Raw genomic sequence first — 17,605 nt, forward strand, 5'->3', positions numbered from 1 at the left:
CCTTCTGCTCTGGAAAACAGTTTGGAACCATACCCCCAAAATCTACATACCCTTTGACTACTGATTCCACTACTAGCCCTATACTTCAAAGAGGTCAAAGACTGAGGGAAAGGACTTATATGTTCTATTTATAGCAGTATTTTGTGTTGTAGCAGAGGAATAGAAACAAACTGGGAACCCATCAATTAGGAAGTGACCAAACAAATTGGGGTATATGAATATAATGGGATATTATTGTGTTGTAAAGTATTCAAGAAACTTGGGGGAATCATATCAACTGATGCAGAGTTAAATGAGCAGAGAACCAGTAGAATGATTTATGTAATGATCACTATAACATAAAGAAAAACAGTTTGAGAAGACTTTAGAATTCTTACTAATGCTGTGGCCAACCCTGCTTTCAGAAGACTAATGATAAAGTAGGCCTTGGCAGAACATTGATGGGCTAGATAAAGGTGCAGAATGGGGTCTGTGTTTTCAAATGTGGCTAATGAGTTGATTTGATTGACTAATTTGTTACCAGGGAGGGGCTTCTATAGGGTAGGAGGCTGAGTTAGTGGGAATAAAAGATTCAGGAAAAAAAGATGAATAAAATCAGTAAAATGTCAAAGAAATACAATACAAAAAGTTATTTGGAAGGCCACAAGCATAAATTTTAGTTATCTTGTTAAATTTAATATATGATTTAAAAAGCAAACTAAAAAGCTTATTATTTCTTATATGGTTCTCTTGAGAGAGAGACAGAGAGAGAGAGAGAGAGAGAGAGAGACAGAGAGAGAAAGCAGAAAGACCCTGCCCTCAAGAAGCTTACTTTCAAGTGGGAAGACAACATATAAAAGGAGCTGAAAAGGTGTCTGTGTTGGGGGGTGAGGGGGAGAGGGCAGACTTGGAACGGGGTGGAATAGAAGGTACCTGAGTTTGGGCATATGGTAGTGAAGTCCAGGGAGTCAGAAACAACCAGGAGAGAAATGAAGGCAGCCTGGGCCTATACCCAAAATGGGGACTCTAGAAGAAAATTTACAAAGAGAAGGGAGCCAGCATGATGGAGGGATGTTCCAAGATAAGAAGGTCCTAGGAACTAAGGGATGTTCCAGGGTGAAAAGGCAACAGAGTCATGGTGATAAAATCTTTAGAGTGGTAATTTTAAAAAGTTTTAATGAATTATCACCTTATTTTCAAATCGTTCAAAGAACTGAGATTTGATTTGTTGAAGGTCAGTCCTCTGCAATAGTAAATGGCCTTCAAAACTTAGCTATGATAAAAAAAATTCATCCCCCAGCAACCAACCATGAACCTCTCCAAACTTGGTAAAGCTAGTCCTTGGATGATAGGCCAACATTAGGCTCCTACTTAGAGCCTTTGCGTCTTGGGAAGGCTTGTCAGAGCTTAAGTGAAGATAGTATAGCTTCTGAGAACCCAGGGTCACCTCCAGGGGTATGGGGGGGGGGTGGAGCATCAGAGGAGGGCTTCAGTAGAAATGTTCTATCAGAACGAAAATGCCTGTGGTGTGAGAAGACTTAGATGAATTAGTGAAAAGTAAAGCAAGTAAAATCAGGAAAACAACATACAGAATGAGACCATGTAAATGGAAGGAACAGTAAACCAACTGAAATTAAGTGCTGCAAAAGTACAAGGATGAGAGTTGTCCTAAAAGAAGGGATAAGAGGGCATATAACACCCCCCTTAGTTGCTTTATGGAGGTGGGAGATTATGGGTGTGTTAGACTTTTGACATAAGTTATTTGTTGCAAGAGATTGTTTTCTTGGAGAGAGAAGAGAAAGGGACATATTGGAAAATGTAGGGGCTGTAAAAACCAAAGATTGTAAAAATTTACTTTAAAAGTATCTGTACTAAAACCTTCAGTTTGGAAGCAGGTCTCTTGTTACTTTCATTTGATCTTATTAAATTCATGTAGTTATTTACTGAAATAAAGTTAAGAATCACCATGTACTTGCCTTGCCTTTAACAATCCAGGAACATCATATAATCTAATCCAACAAGCATTGACTTACAAGTGGGAGGCCCAGAACAACAGGATAAGGTCTCTAATTTATGCTCATACTCATCCTTGCATGCTGGCGAGTACTGGAACGCACTGGGAGACAGCAATTTGACACACCAAAGATTTTTATGAACTTGGTAGTGAAGAAGCCTGGGGGTGACTTTAGGCATGTCTTGCATTTGACAATAGTTGCAAACATTGGAAGGTGTGCCCCTTAATTACCTTTGGGCCTTTTCCTTTCTTTCATTAACATGCTAAAGTCATGCCCTCAAATTCAGGGAATTTGAAGGGGGAGGCTTTGTCAACAACTACACTGCCAAAGTATGAAAGGGCAAAAATTCTGTGGGGTAGCAGGAGTAGTGGGCCAAAAAACTTAAAAAAAAAAATCTGCACGCAGCTGCAACAGATTACAGAAGTTTGTTATTGAATATTAAAAAATTAGGGATCATTCAGGCCTGAGAATCCATCAGTTCTAATCATTGGAGTACAAAGAACATTGGAGTGGATCCATTTAAACCTACAGTAGTTCTGACCCCTCAGAGACCAAAAATGGAATTTGTCTTCACTTTCAATCTGTTTGAGATGGATTTAAAGAGAACAGGCCTTTAAGACGGGGGAGGTAGCTAGTAGAGTTTAGAGTTAGAAGCTTATATGTAGAGCCAGAAGGTAGCCCAAACCTCTATTTTATGGATGAGGTAGGTGAGGTTCAGATGCCCAAGGTCACCCAGGTAGTATTGAAACTAGGTCTTCTTGCTTCCAAGTACAACATTCCATCTATTTTACAAACATTACAAATCCCAGTTCCGCCTGTGTGACATTTGACAAGTCACCACCTTAGTTTCCCCAGTTGCAAAATGAGGGGGTTTTGACCTCAGAAATCTCTTTTAATCTATGATTCTAAGAACTAGGTTCAAGTTGTGCCTCTAACATAGGCCGTGTGTCCAGGGCATATCCCTTTTTCTCTCATTGCCCCAAGGAAACTGTTGGGCTAAATTACAGACAAGACACCCATTTGTGTCTGTGGAGGGAGCTTCCACATTGGGATTACACTCACACTGACAAAATCATAGATCCATTCCTCTCTCCATGTTCTCTCTTCCTCCCCATCCCAAAGATATACAAAGCAGTGTGCTAGATACTGAGTACAAAGAGAGAACCAAAAATAGTTCCTGCGCTTGATGATTGTTCAAGGTTCCAGCATAGATAGAATGAACTTGAATTCTTTATTATGCAATTTGAATGAGAAAATCAGAAATTTTGCCTTATCACATAGTTTTCAGATTGATTTAAAATCACACATGCAGCTTTTGAAATCTTAGGAGCCAGCCACTGCAAGCAAAATATAAATGGACTTCAGTGAATTTTTTTTTACTCCCATTGCTTAGAATTGATAGGTTGTTAGCATTGAATGGCCCTTAATTTTTAGTTACTTTTGATAAAATAAACACCATAAATCTGCTGCAGTTTAGTGAAGATTTTTTTTTCTTTTTGGAGGGGGGAGAGGAGGGTAATGGGGTTAAGTGACTTGCCCAAGGTCACACAGCTACTTTTTGTGTTGTGTCTGAGACCAGATTTGAACTCAGGTCCTCCTGACTCCAGGGCTGGTGCTCTATTCACTGTGCCACCTAGCCATCTCTGAAGATTTTTTAAAAAAAAGTTTTGGCTCATCCCTCCTGCTACCCCATGGGCTTTTTACCTTTTCACACTTTGGCTGTTTAATTGTTGACAAAACCTTCCCCAGGGTGTCCTGATTTTGAGACCTGTTCCATGTGCATAACTTTAGAACCTTTCTGAAAGAAGGGAAAAGGCCCAAAGGTAATTATAGGGCACGTTTCCCAATGTGTGTAATTATTGCCAATTGCAACATATGCTGAAAGTCACCCAGAGACCACCTCCTTATCAAGTTCAGAACATCTTTGGGTATAAGATTACCCTTCCCCAAGACATTTCCCAGTTTTTCTCAACATGAGAGAATAAATGTGAGGATTAGTAGACTGAGATATTAAAGTGCTAGTGCTGTGGATGGTATCACTTATTTTAACTAATATTCTTTATCCCTTCAATAGATGGCATGAGAAAGTAGAAAGAGAATTGGACTGGGGATCAGAAGAGCAGGGTTTAAATCCCTGCTCCACCACTTAGTAGTTGTGGAACCACAAGCAAGTAATTTTCCTTCTGTAGGCCTCAGTTTTGCTAAATGTAAAATGAAGGGGTTAGATTAGACCATCTCCCTAAAATTCCTTTCAATTCCAAAATATACTGATCCTGGACATAGTCTAAGCTTAGCTTCATTTCTTTAAAATCCAAGGCCATGGTAATTGGTACAGTTGAGATTACCCTAGAGCCATTTTTGTCATGTAAAATTTCTTCCTGGTCCTAGCCAATAGTTTCAGGAAATGTTATTGAAAGGAATTGTAGAAGTAATGCATAGAGAATCATATCACTTGAATTAATCTATTTCCATTGTTCTTGATGGTGACACATAAAGTTCAGGAACCACCATTGATAGCATTATATTTCATTACAAATGATGCTTCCTGTTTATCATTGTCTAAATAGAGGCAGACAACAAGGATTCATAAAGTGCCTACTCTGTGTCAGGCACCGTGCTAAGAACTTTTCAAATATTATCTTATTAAATAGAATCAAACCACCGTATTTGCAGAGTATACAGACAATATTGAAAGCAATACAAATATTTGCTAAAGGAGATTATTCATGCATAATCTGCTATGTAAAAATTAACAACTCTTTTAATTTAGTTCACTTAGTAAGAAGCTTTTTGCCCTTTGTGTTTTTTTTTTTTTTAACCACGTGGAACACCAGTAACTGCTGGCCAAAGAAGAGCAGGTGATGTGTAATGTTTTAACACCATAGTTTGATGCTTCCACTAGAATTGGAAACCTCATAACTTCTTGTGTGTTACTGTTAGGTTCAAAGCACCCAGTGGGATTTACTTCCTTTTTATAGGCATTTAGGCATTTGTATATATGTATATACAGTAGCCTTTGATTGCTTTTGCTTCTTCTTACTCATGTGAAATGACTACCAGGACAATACATGTACCTTCTTTCTTCCCCTCCTACCAATGGGATGGAATGAAGATTAGCTTAAGAAATTCTAGCCTGTACTGGAGAGACTGGGATGAATTGAGGAAGGCTGGGTTTGGTTGCTTTCTGGATGAATCCTCATATATGACCTGTTCTAGTAGTGAGTGACATTTTTTTTTTACACCCCCTATCTCTCTTCCTTTACTTCCTCTTTCTCATAGTGACTCTGCACCTTATGGTGCTCAGTAAGAACAAAGTCACATGTCCCTGTGACTGAGGCTAGATCGAAGAGTGATTGTATCACAGAGTCATGGGAGATGGGCTTTTCCAAAGGACCCTCCTTCCCCAGGAGGCTGTAAGTGCTATAGTAAGGCTTCTCCCCACTCTTTTGAGCCAGCTCTCTCTTGGACCTACAGTTGGGGGTGGGGAGGGGATCCCTCACATCCTCTACATCAATGACAGTTATTTGCACATGGCAGTGAGAATATAGGCTTGCTAGGTGAGCTTGAGATTAGAACTCAAATTCTTGGCTACCTCTTCTGTTCTGTCCCCCTCTTTCCCTCCCCCCCAGTACTGGTCATTGAACAGCAATCCTGAAACAAAGGGCATTTCTAATCTTAAATAACTATCATAGACCTGATATTTACTTTGTATATTGGGTAAATTTTTGAGAAGGGATACTATTAATCCCATTTGGGAAAGATCTAGACATAGAGCATATCTAAACTTTATTTTAGAGAGTTTCTTCAGAATTAGACTCTGAAGTGATGGAGAATTCGGGAGAAGCCTGATCTCCTCTCCTTTGAGTCAAACCACCCCTCCAGGAGGAATTTGGGTTCTCTATAAACAGAAGATCCTAATCAGGGGGATCTTCTGTTCTAAATTCCAGGTTCAATCCTGGGACAGGCCATCAGACTCCTCTCATTTTCTGACTCATGATGGCCCCACTCCAGAATTCCAGGCAAAAATCTCTAAAACAAAGCTTAAGTATGGCTCATGTCTAATCCCCAAAAGGTTCCCTGTCAGAAAGAAAACACTCAGTGTACAAAGAAGATATCAGGTTTAGGACAACAAACTCCTCCTTCATAAAAAATGCTTAAAACACAAAAGACTTGTAAACATTCATTGTTGTTGCTGTTTAGTTATTTTCAATCATGGCTCTTCGTGACCCCAATCTGGAGTTTTCTTGGCAAAGATACTGGAGTTGTCATTTCCTTCTACAGCTCATTTTACAGATGAGGAAACTGAGGCAAGCAGAGTTAAGTGACTTGCCCAGAGTCATGAAGATAGTAAGTTTCTGAGGTCAGATTTGAACTCAGGAAGATGAGTCTTCTTGACTCCAGGTTCAACACTACCCATTGTACTACCTAGCTACCTGACAAACATTCATTCAAAAATACTTAAAAAATAAAACAGGAACCCATCACTCCTCCCAGGACAATTTTTCACGTTTGCCTCAGATATTTGCTATCTAAGCATCTTACAAAGTCCAGATCTGTGAAACCAGTCATGGCTCTTTAGTCCCTTCAGGTTCAGTATAACTCTATCTAAACAGTGTAGTTTTAGAGAGTACCTCCCAATGGGTAGTTGGAGATCAACCAGGAGTTGCTGTGTTATGTCAACAAAGTGAAAGGACTGTTCCTTAATGAGAAACCAGTGGACCAGTCCATCCCCTTGGAACTAGAGAGTACAAAGACATGGGATCATTCCCATCACACTCTCAAGTTAAGAGTTTTTGCTGTTATTACCAAAACTACAAGCTAATCTTTTATACTCATATATCCTGTTGAACTGAACTAACTTGCTGGTGATGTAGCATTTGTGAAGGGGATGGGACATAAAGCTTCTAATTGTTCTATAGGAATCTGGGCTTAAGTGCTAGAGGGGACCTTATTGATCCCCAGCTCCCAGTCCTATACAATCTGTAAATTATAGAATCCAAATTTCAACCCTGAGTTTTGATTATAATCTATGATTCTGTTATACCATGCTAGTAACTCACGTTTGCAAATAGGGATCCTAAGGCACAGACAGCTAATTTTTCTACATTACATGATTCATTTATAGCCTGGCTGACTATATAGACCAACAATGTATAACTCCTATCCTTGGGGGTGTTTCAACTACTATGCTATCTATTGTTACTGATATAGGATTTGAAACAATTGTATGCTTTGACATTGCTCCTTGGGAATCTCTTTTTTTTTTAAATGAAGTTTAAAATTGATATCTTTTGTTTTTACATTCTCTAAATTTCCCCTTGTATCCTTCATCCTCCACTTTCCTGAAAGCTATCCCATATAAAAAAGAATATTTAGGGATCTCTTCTAAGGATGCTGTTCCATGATTGGTACCAGGAAAAAAAATGACCAAATGATTTTCAGAACCTCGTAAGAAGATCTAGAGGCACTATCAGGTATTAGTGTGTCATTAGCATTGTAACCAAACCACTGTAAGCAGAACTCATTGAAATGTGAGAATTCATAGGAGCCTTCACTTGGTGATAGGCTCCCAAGCTGCCCATAAGGCACTGAGATTTTATTCATGTTTCTAAATATCTTTCCTAAGGGTTCTATACAGATGTCTTTTAGAAAGCCAGTGTCCTGTGTTTTGCTGTATGACTACAGCGCCTATCCCACTGACTCTCCAAATGATTGCATGTTGAGCTTGGATCAATATTGTGCTTGCCCCACTTGCTACATGGCAGCATTTTGATCCACGGGCTGTTTGGAAGGTGTAGCTTTTCCAGACCATCTGCTATACCTGACAGATGAAATGCTTTTGTCTATTACAGTAATGAAATCACTAAAATCATTTCCTGTCTTCAGTCTTGGTTCAGCCTCTCTATCTACTGTCAATACAAGGATATTAAAATAGTCAGGAAAGTCCACATATCCTTTCATCCTGGCCCATGATGTAGGGCAGCTGTATATTTTAATGTGGGGAACCATAAATAATCAGTGACGTCAAGCAGATTGTAATAACTAGAGGATGTTTATTAAAGGGCCTTTTTTTCTAGCTGCTTTTCCTTTGACATCATGGCATCTGTTTGTAATAACCCTTATAGTTGTCTTTACCTTCCCTCCCTCCTCTGCCACCACGTACTATCATCCCCATGCAGGGCCCATGTGAATAGTGAGGAATAAAAGAAGTTAGGGAGTAGTTGCTTCTAAGAAACGATACTTTTCTTGCTCGGGTCTGATGTTTTTACTCCAATATCACAAGGTTACAAAGCCACCTTCCATCACAATGGAAGTCTTCCTGCTTTTCCTCCTACTGTCTGACGAATCCTTCTTAGACTTCTTTGTTGGATCATTATCTGCATCCCAATATGGATGAATACCAGTGTTCCATTCTGGACTCTTTCTCCCCCCCTCTGTTTTCTACATTCTCTTTTGGTGAGCTCATCAGCTACCATGAATTAAATTTTCATCTCTATAAAGATGAGTCTCAAATCTAAACATCCAGTTCTCAACCTCTCTCTTGTAAGTTGCTTAACTGTTCTCAGACTCAGTTTCCTTATCTTTAAAATGCGGAGAATAATACTATCTACCTTCTACAGTTGTTATGATGATCAAATAAGATAATATTTATAAAGCACTTTACAAATCTTCAAGTACTAGAAAATACTATCATCATCATTATCATCATGATGGTATCCTTTATTTTTTTTTAGCTTTTATTTAGTAATTTATTTTCCCCAGTTACATGTAAAATCAATCTTTAACATTCCTTTTTAAAATTTGGAGTTACAAATTCTCTCCCTTTCTCCCCACCCCCATTGAGAAGGCAAGCAATTAAATATAAGTTATACATGTGTAGTCATGCAAAACATATCCATAATAGTCATGTTGTGAAAGAAAGGATAAAAAACCTCAAGAAATATAAAGAAAATTTAAAAGCATGCTTCAATCTGAATTCAAACACCATCAGTTCTTTCTCTGGGAATGGATGGCATTTTTCATCATAAGTCCTTCAGAGCTGTCTTGGATTGTTGTCTTATTGAGAATAGCGAAGTCGTTCACAGCTGATCATCTTACAATATTGCTGTTACCTTGTACACAGTACATTTCACCTTGTATCAGCCCATACAAGTCTTTCTAGGTTTTTCTGAAAGCATCCTCTCACTTCTTATAGTACAATAGTATTCCATGAAAATCACATACCACAACTTGTTCAGCCATTCCCCAACTGATGGGCTTTCCCTCAACTTTTAATTCTTTGCCCCCAGAAAAAGCTGCTATAAATATTTTTGCATACATTCTTTCTTTAGGTCTGCATTTGGGCAAGTCAGGCAACAATCAATAGGTATTTCTTTTTTTTTTTTTTTAAAGCAATCGTGGTTAAGTAACTTGCTCAAGGTTACACGGCTAGGTGTTTCTGGGTGGGTGCTATGTATCTGAGCCCAGATTTGATCCCCAGGTCATCCCGACACTGGAGCCGGTGCTCTTACTTGCTGTGCTACCTGGCTGCCCCGCAATAGATATTTCTTAACTGCCTGCTATGTACCAGGCATTGTGCTAAATTCTGGGAATACAGGTATAAAGAAGGAAATAATCCTTACTTGTGCTAGTGGGGGAGACAAGCACATATAAAATATATATTATAAATATAAAATGCATAAACACAAGCATGAACAAAGTAGTTAAATACAAAGTGGCTTGAGAAAGAGGGCACTAGCAATGAGGGGGATCAGGGAAGATTTCATGAAGAACTTGGTGCCTGAGTTGCATCTTAAAGGAAAAGAGGTACTCTAAGAAGCAGAGGTAAAGAGGGAGTGCATTCCAGGTGTGGGTAGCAGTCAGTGCAAAGGTATGGAGATAGGAAATAGAATGTCATGTGTGTGGAATAGAGAGGAGGCTAGATTATCTGTATTACAGGGCATGGGAAGGGGACTAATGCCCAGTGGGGCTGCAAAGATAGATCAAGGCCAAGTTGGTGGTGCTTTAAAAGCTAAATGGAGGGGCAGCTAGGTGGCGCAGTGAGTAAGAATGCTGGTCTGGGAGTTGGGAGGACCCGGATGGGTTCCAGCCTCAGATACTTAATACCCACACAAAAAAAACTGGCCATGTAACCTTGGGCAAGTTACTTAACCCCAATTGCTTTAAAAAAAAAAAAAGAATAAAAAAAGCTAAATGGAGGAGTTTATATTTTGTCCTGGAAGCAATTGGAAGGAGATGTCTTCCATTGAATTGATGGGGAATATATTTCCCTAAATAGATTCAACCATTTTATACCCAGGAAAATTGATTTGGTCTAGAAACAAGCATTTATTAAGTATCTACAGTGTCTAGAATTTTTGGGAGAGCCTGCCACTGTAGGAAGCTCAGTCTTTCTACCACAGTTTTACTTCTTCTACAAAGAACCTCCTACCTTTTATCATCTTTAAGAATATAAGCTCCTTGAGGCCAGGCACTATCATTTTTGTTTTCTGTATCCCCTGCACAGTGCCTGGTACCCAGTAGGCACTTAATAAATGCTCGTTCAATGGAAGAAAAAAAAATAATGATGGTTTAGATAGGCAGAGACTGGATCTATGATTTCATTAGTATATAGGAAATTCTGGGGTGAGCAAACCTCTATCAAAGCATGTTGGAACCTTCTCTGCAGCTTGTAGCCTCAAAAAGTTACCTGCAACAATAAGGTTCAATAGCACCTGCTTAGGGTCACCTGCTTAGGTGCTTTGTTTCAGAGATGGCATTTGAACCCATGTCTTTCTTCTGGCTTTGAAGCCAATATTACGCAGTGCCTACCAGGATAGATTTGAATGGGCTTTTAATTCCCCAATATAATATAATTCCCTAATCTTTTGTCTCCTTTGCCTTCCGGAAAACAGAAGGTGTATAGGAAGTGGCTTTAGTTAGAGACAAGTAGCCCAAATGAGTGCTAAAAGTCCCTTGCATTCCTAGGGTTATAATAGCAGGGCTTTGTTGTTGCTGAGTTGTTTTTCAGTCATGTCCAACTCTTTGTGACCCCATTTGGGGTTTTCTTGGCAAAGATCCTGGAGTGGTTTGCTATTTCCTTTTCCAGCTCATTTTACAGATGAGGAAACTGAGGCAAGCAGGGTGAAGAGACTTGCCCAGGGTCACACAGTTAGTAAGTGTCTGAGGCTGCGTTTGACCTCATGAAGATGAGTCTTCCTGATTGTCGATTTGTTCCAATAGTAGAGATACAGCTTATTTTGGGAACTTCCTGCTTCAACGTGTTGCAGAAAACCTGTCTCTAGGTTGTCTTTGAAAGAACCCAAATTGAATAGCTTTAGGTAAGCCTTAGATGATGCTACAAGCGTTGGTTGTTCTGTCATTTTGGTTTCCCATATCTGTCTGTGCTCATGTCTGTAGCTCCCCTGTTGCCTCTTCTACCTTCCAAGGTCCTGTGACTTCAATAGCATTGTTACTCCTCCCACTGATACCAATCACAGACCCTTTACACCTTAGTTATATGCCAAAAAAATCATCACTCATTACTTGGTCCTCTGGTCAGGAATGAGTTTCCAAACTTAAGATCTTACTTAGACACTTATGTAATTTCTGAACCCACTGGAAAAACACAAACCACTTAATTTTCCAAAGATATTCAATGAGAATATGAAATGCCTGTCCCAAGCTGTTGCCCAGATCCTGCTCTGTCCTGTAGGGAGAAGACACAGTTATCACTCTGATCTTCTGTGTCCTGGGAAGAAGCCAGGAGGGCCCAGGCTGCAGAAACCCTTCAGAGGAACGTGCCAGCTGCTTCGTAACCTTCAGCCAGCTCTCCTTTGATGAGGAGATTAATACTTTCCATAATCAGATCAACCTGGCTGCTCTTGCTAAGAGTTTACTCAGACTTGAAAGAAATAAAGTTAATTGGGAAAAAAAAAATCTTCCCTTTTCCCTTCCTCCCTGATCCCATTTATAATTTTATCCCCCAGTTCCTATTGAGTCAATAAAAGGGATTCAACATAAAAAGCCAGAGAGAAGCTTCATGTAGCACTGTCTTAGCAGATGAAGGAAATATTGGCGTAGAGCAGACAGTTTCACTGTCTAAATGATAGTCTAAACTGATAGTCTGATAGTCTAAATAAGCCAAGTGGAACCACGAGGCTCCACTCTGGAACCCAGGATCTGCTTCTGGGGATTGCTCTGAAAAATCTGGGGATTTTTCTTATGCATGAAGGTCCTAAAGTATGAATTAAATTGGAAGGAGGCAGAACAAATATATAAATAGATATATTATATATGGTCATATATAATATATAAAATATATATGAATAAGCAAATACTGTTATCTAGTATGGTGTATCATACTCTTTTTTTTTAAAAATTTTTTTAAGCAATTGGGGTTAAGTAACTTGCTCAAGGTTACACGGCCAGTTATTTCTGGGTATGGTACTAAGTATCCAAGCCCGGATTTGATCCCCAGGTCATCTCAACACTGGAGCCAGTGCTCTTACTCACTGAGCCACCTGGCCACCCCTAAGCAATTGGGGTTAAGTAACTTGCTCTAGGTTACACGGCCAAGTGTTTCTGGGTGGGTGCTAAGTGTCTATGCCCAGGATTCGATCCCCAGGACATCCTGATACTGGAGCTGGTGCTCTTACTCTCTGTGCTACCTGGCCGCCCCGGTGTATCATTCTCTTGTTCAGTCATGTCTGACTCTTCATGACCCCATTTGGAGTTTTCTTGGCAAAGATCCTGGAGAGCTTTGCCATTTCTTTCTTAGCTCATTTTACAGGAAAAATGATGAAGAAATGGAGTGAAGTCACTTGCCTAGTGTCACACAGCTACCGTGTTTCCCCGATAATAAGACCTATCCTGAAAATAAGCCCTCCCCTTACTGTGTAAGATTCCTCTAAAATAAGCCCTCCCCTGAAAATAAGCCCTCTGGTGTTTTTCTGTCCAAAAAAAAATAATAAGACAGTGTCTTATTATTGGGGAAACACGGTAGTAAGTGTCTGAAGCCAGATCTGAACTCAGGAAGATGAGTCTTCCTGGTTCCCAGTCCTGTTTGCTATTCATTGACCAGCTAGTTTATATTCCTCTCCATTTCCAAAATTACCATACCAATGGCAGCATTATCAACTAGGGGTTAAGAGATATGCAAGATCTAATGAATCTGAAAGCCCATGATTCCTCCCTGCAAACAGTGGTATCTGTGTAGGGATGTTGGTCTGGCCTCAGATAGAAGAAACTTCATAGGGGAGCCAAGTCACTACTAGCCCTCCTTTCTGCTGTCCTGTTAATGTCCCAGCATCTATCGATCATGATGCTGCTTGCAGGGAAGGGTAAATCAGTGGGGATTTAAAACAGCAACAGTTGGTCTGCTTTCTGCAACCAGAGTCCAATCTGCTTCCTTCCTTTTTCCTTTTGCTATTCTACCCTTGAGGAGTATTGAGGGCCTAAGCAAATTCACCAACCATGTTAATCTAGCTTTTACCAAATATTCCAGCAAAATGAAGTGTGAAGTGGGGATGGAGACACCTATAAAAATACATCCTTTTGCAACCTTCCAATCAACATTATGCTGGTGAGGCTACTCTTTTCTTAATTTTTAATTTGTGGAATAAAACAAACGTTTCCAGAACAGCATAATAATAATAAAAAAAAGTTGCACATAAAACTGCAAATCAAGTATGTACAACTTGGTATTCCTTTTAAATATAAATTTATGTAAATTTCGCCCCTTACTTTCCCCGTGCCCCTCCCTCTGTCAGTGGAGGCTACTCTTAAGCAACTGCCATGACCACAGGTTCATATTCTAAGCATTAATGTGAATAGGGAAAAGAATGAGATTTATATGTGGCGTTGGCATTGGGGAAACACTGACTTGTTCTACTGAGTTCCTTTGACAGCCACTAAGGAAGGAAATCACTATTCTCCTGCTTTTTTTCTCTGTGTCTTGAGACATTGTCTCAGTATCTTTTTAGACTCCAACTGCCATGTAGTGAGGAGGAATTCAAAAGGCACACAATCTGACTTCTCTATCTTGCACTTTAGGACGTATCCCTGTAATGCTGCTCTGGGGCAAACAGGGACTTTGTAGAGTGAACAATCACATCTTACAACTGGGACATGTTTGCTGTGTGTACTGTGGGCAGATACTAGAGACCTCTCCTGGAGGATATGGATGATGTCAGTCTTATCCCTCCTATCCTTCATAAAAGGGAGGCAGGAATACACATGTAGGCTATGCCTCCAGAAGAGCTTATTCAATTCCAATTTAATTTTTTAAAATTAATTTTTATTTTTATTGTTAACTTATCAAGCTCCAAATAGAAAGGACATTTGCCTATGCATCATAGAACAGAGAACTTTATATATATATAAGGAACTTTAGGACTATACTATTTCTTTTCTTTTTGAGGTTATGCTAACATCAGTTTTTAGCTTTCAAAGCTATCCCACTTGTCTGATCTTCTTTCTTGTCTTCCTTTTATTTTTTTCTTTCCATTTCAAAAAAAATGCCTTAATGATTTTTTCTCCTCTCCTCTCCTCTCCTCTCCTCTGCTCTCCTCTCCTCTTCCCTTCCCCCTTCTCTTCCTTTGTTTTCCCTTCCCTTTTCTTGCTTTCCCTTTTCTTATCTTTCTTTTTCTTGCCTTCCCTTGTTTTTTCTTTTTTTTTCCCCTGTCCTTTTTTGGATGTTGTTATTGTTGTATCCTTTTACTACCTTGCCCTCCCAACAGAAAATCTCCCCTAAAACAAAGTCTTTGTAATAGATATAGTTTTCTTTAATTTGAAATTTATCTTACACTGGGGTTCAAAAAAGCAACATCAGAAATATGAGATAAAGGGGGATTCACTAAATAGCAGAACTAAAGAGATCTCCAGGTTTTATCAAACTGGGAGCTGAACATTCAAGAGTATGATAAAACATCCAGAAAAGCTAAATGACCTCTTAGATAGTTTTAAGCAAGCTATTATATCTGTAAAGGAGGGAAGGAAACAAGTATTTATTATTTGCCAAACACTATGCTAAGTGTTTAACCAACATGATCTCATTTGGTCCTCATAACAATCCTGGAAGGGAGGTAATGTTATTAACCCCATTTTATAGTTGAGGAAACTGAGGTAGACAGAGAGTACCTTGTCCAGGATCACACATCTAGTGTCTGAGTCCAGATTTTAATACAAGTCTTCCTGATTCTAGACCCAGTTCCCTATCCCATAGTTGCCTACGGGATAGCAAGAGTTTTGATAGTCCCATCATATTCTCTACTCTAGTCATACCACATATGGAGGGCTATGTAAGTTTATCAAAGTATATTGATAAAACTGAAGACTATCTGGATAGGGATGGTCAGGAAGATGAAGGGCCTTAAGATCATGTCATGTGAGGATCAGTTGAAGGAAGTAGGAATTTTAGTGTAGAGAAAAAATGACTTGGGGGGCAATTAATAACTGTCTTCATGGATTTGAACTTCCTGCAGAAGTGGGATCAGATAGCTAGTGTGGATAGTGTTGAATGTAGTATCAGGAAGCCCTGTGTTCAAATACTGCCTCAGAAACTTATTAGCATTGTGATCCTTGACAGCCTCAGTTTCCTCACCTCTAAAACAGAGATAATAAAATAGCACCTACCCCCCATGGTTTTTGAGATCAAATGAGATGGAGGGGTGGAGCCAAGATGGTAGAATAGAAGCACGACATTCCCGCAGCTCCGGCTTCCACCTTTCCTAACCCATGTAAAAAGGGGACTCTAAACAAACTTTGGAAATGCAGAACCCACAAAATGACACAGAGAAGTTACCCTCCCGCTGAGGACAGTCCAGCAGGCCGGCAGGAATCTAGCACAGCACTATGAGGGCCAAGCCCAGCCCCACGCTGAGGCTTTAGCCCCAGGGCGGGCCTGACCAGCAACCAGCCAGAGGGACTCCAGATCAGCAGCAGTGGTGGCTGTTTCCAGATTTATCAACACATAGATGTGAAGGACAAAGTGAGAGGTCAGTGCAGTCTGGACTTTGGGACCAGTAAGTGGGAGTACGTGGCTTTTACTCCCAGGGCGAGAAGCTGCTGAGATGCCAGCACAGCCAGCCAGTGCCACGTGGCAGCTTCAGCTCCTGGCCAGCAGAGTGTAGGGGGACCAAGCACCAGGCTGAGGGGTAATTGCTCTGGCTTTAACCTGCTTGGATCTGGATTTCAGTCTAGGGTGGAGGTCCTGGGGTGTGTGTTCAGCTTGCCAGAGTGTGTGGAGACCTCAGAGAGGGCACCCATCTAATACCTCTGGCAGCTGAGAAACCCCAGTGTTTGGGACGAAAGCTCCCCTGTCTGGTGGCAGAGTCCTACTGTGGCAAAAAGCCCAAAAGTCAAGTAATTGAGTGGCAAAATGAGCAGGCAAAGGAAACAAAGCAGACAGAAGATTCAACATTACACTCCTATTTTGGGGACAAAAAGGAGCAAAGCATGGAACTGGAGGAAAACAGTGAAGTCAGAACTCCTGCACCAAAAGCTTCAAAGGAGATCAAATGAGATATATAAAACAACTTGTGAACCTTAAAATACAATATTTGCATTAGTTATTAGAGATGTTTGTTTTGTGCCTCAAGGACAAGAGTGGAAGCCAAGGGTAGAAACCAAAAGGGTAGACTTAGATTTGATATAAGGAAAAACATTTTAACAATTAGAGCTATTCACAAGTGGAATTGACTGACCTCTCACAGGTTCAAGCAAAGACTGGGTGACCACCAGTTGGGTATGTTACAGACCAGAATTCTTGGTCAGGTAGTTTCTGGGGTTCTCTCCAACTCCGATTTTGAGGCTATCATCTCTAGGGTCATTTCCAACTTGAAAATTTGGTGATCCTGTAACATGAGAATTTCTTTCTCAGAGAAGCAGCCAGGCTACTCTTCAGTGATGACACCCATAGGAAACAGCTTTTGAAGTATAAAACCTTTCCCTCATGGGAGAGGCTGTCTATCACCAGATGCATAAATAAACTTGATGGGAGCCCCTATTGTGAATGTTCACAGAAATTCATGAGGGAGGCATAGTCACCCCATAGCCAGCATTGAGAAGGAAAGCCACCCAAGAACATAGGAGAAGTCTTTGTACCTTTTAGATGAAATGAGTAAGCACAGTTCAGACAGTGATTTAACAAGGTCAGACACTTCAAAACACAGCTGAGAGCCCTTCAGTCAGCTCAGACAAAAGGTTCTCCATTCTTTCCTTTTTAAGCTGCATTCATCACCTCTTTCATTGATATTCATTGAGACTCGATCCTAGGTGTGCAGCTGGTCAAACTTGGAACAGGAAAGGCCACACATGGCAATTATGACTGTCTGCCAACTGGGTCCCTGTGGCGCCCTCTAGGTTGAGTATCAATTCAATTCAATTTAGCAAATATTTATTGTGCCTGGTTTTATGCACAAAAAATGCAATAAGGTTTATAAGGTAGGCTGGAGCTAGGTTGTGAAGAACTTTAAATGACAAACAGAGGAGTTTCTATTTGCTCCCAGAGAGCTATTGCAGTTTATTGAGTTAGGGGAGTAACACAATCACATCCATACTTTAGGAAAATGACTTTGGAAGCTATATGAGAAGACTGGAAAGGAGGAGGACTTGAGGCAGGAAAATTAATT

The sequence above is a fragment of the Petaurus breviceps genome, unplaced genomic scaffold (assembly GCF_028583685.1).
Source record: "Petaurus breviceps papuanus isolate PSGF00001 unplaced genomic scaffold, PetGlider_PUasm1.0 140, whole genome shotgun sequence".
Lineage (NCBI taxonomy): Eukaryota > Metazoa > Chordata > Mammalia > Diprotodontia > Petauridae > Petaurus > Petaurus breviceps.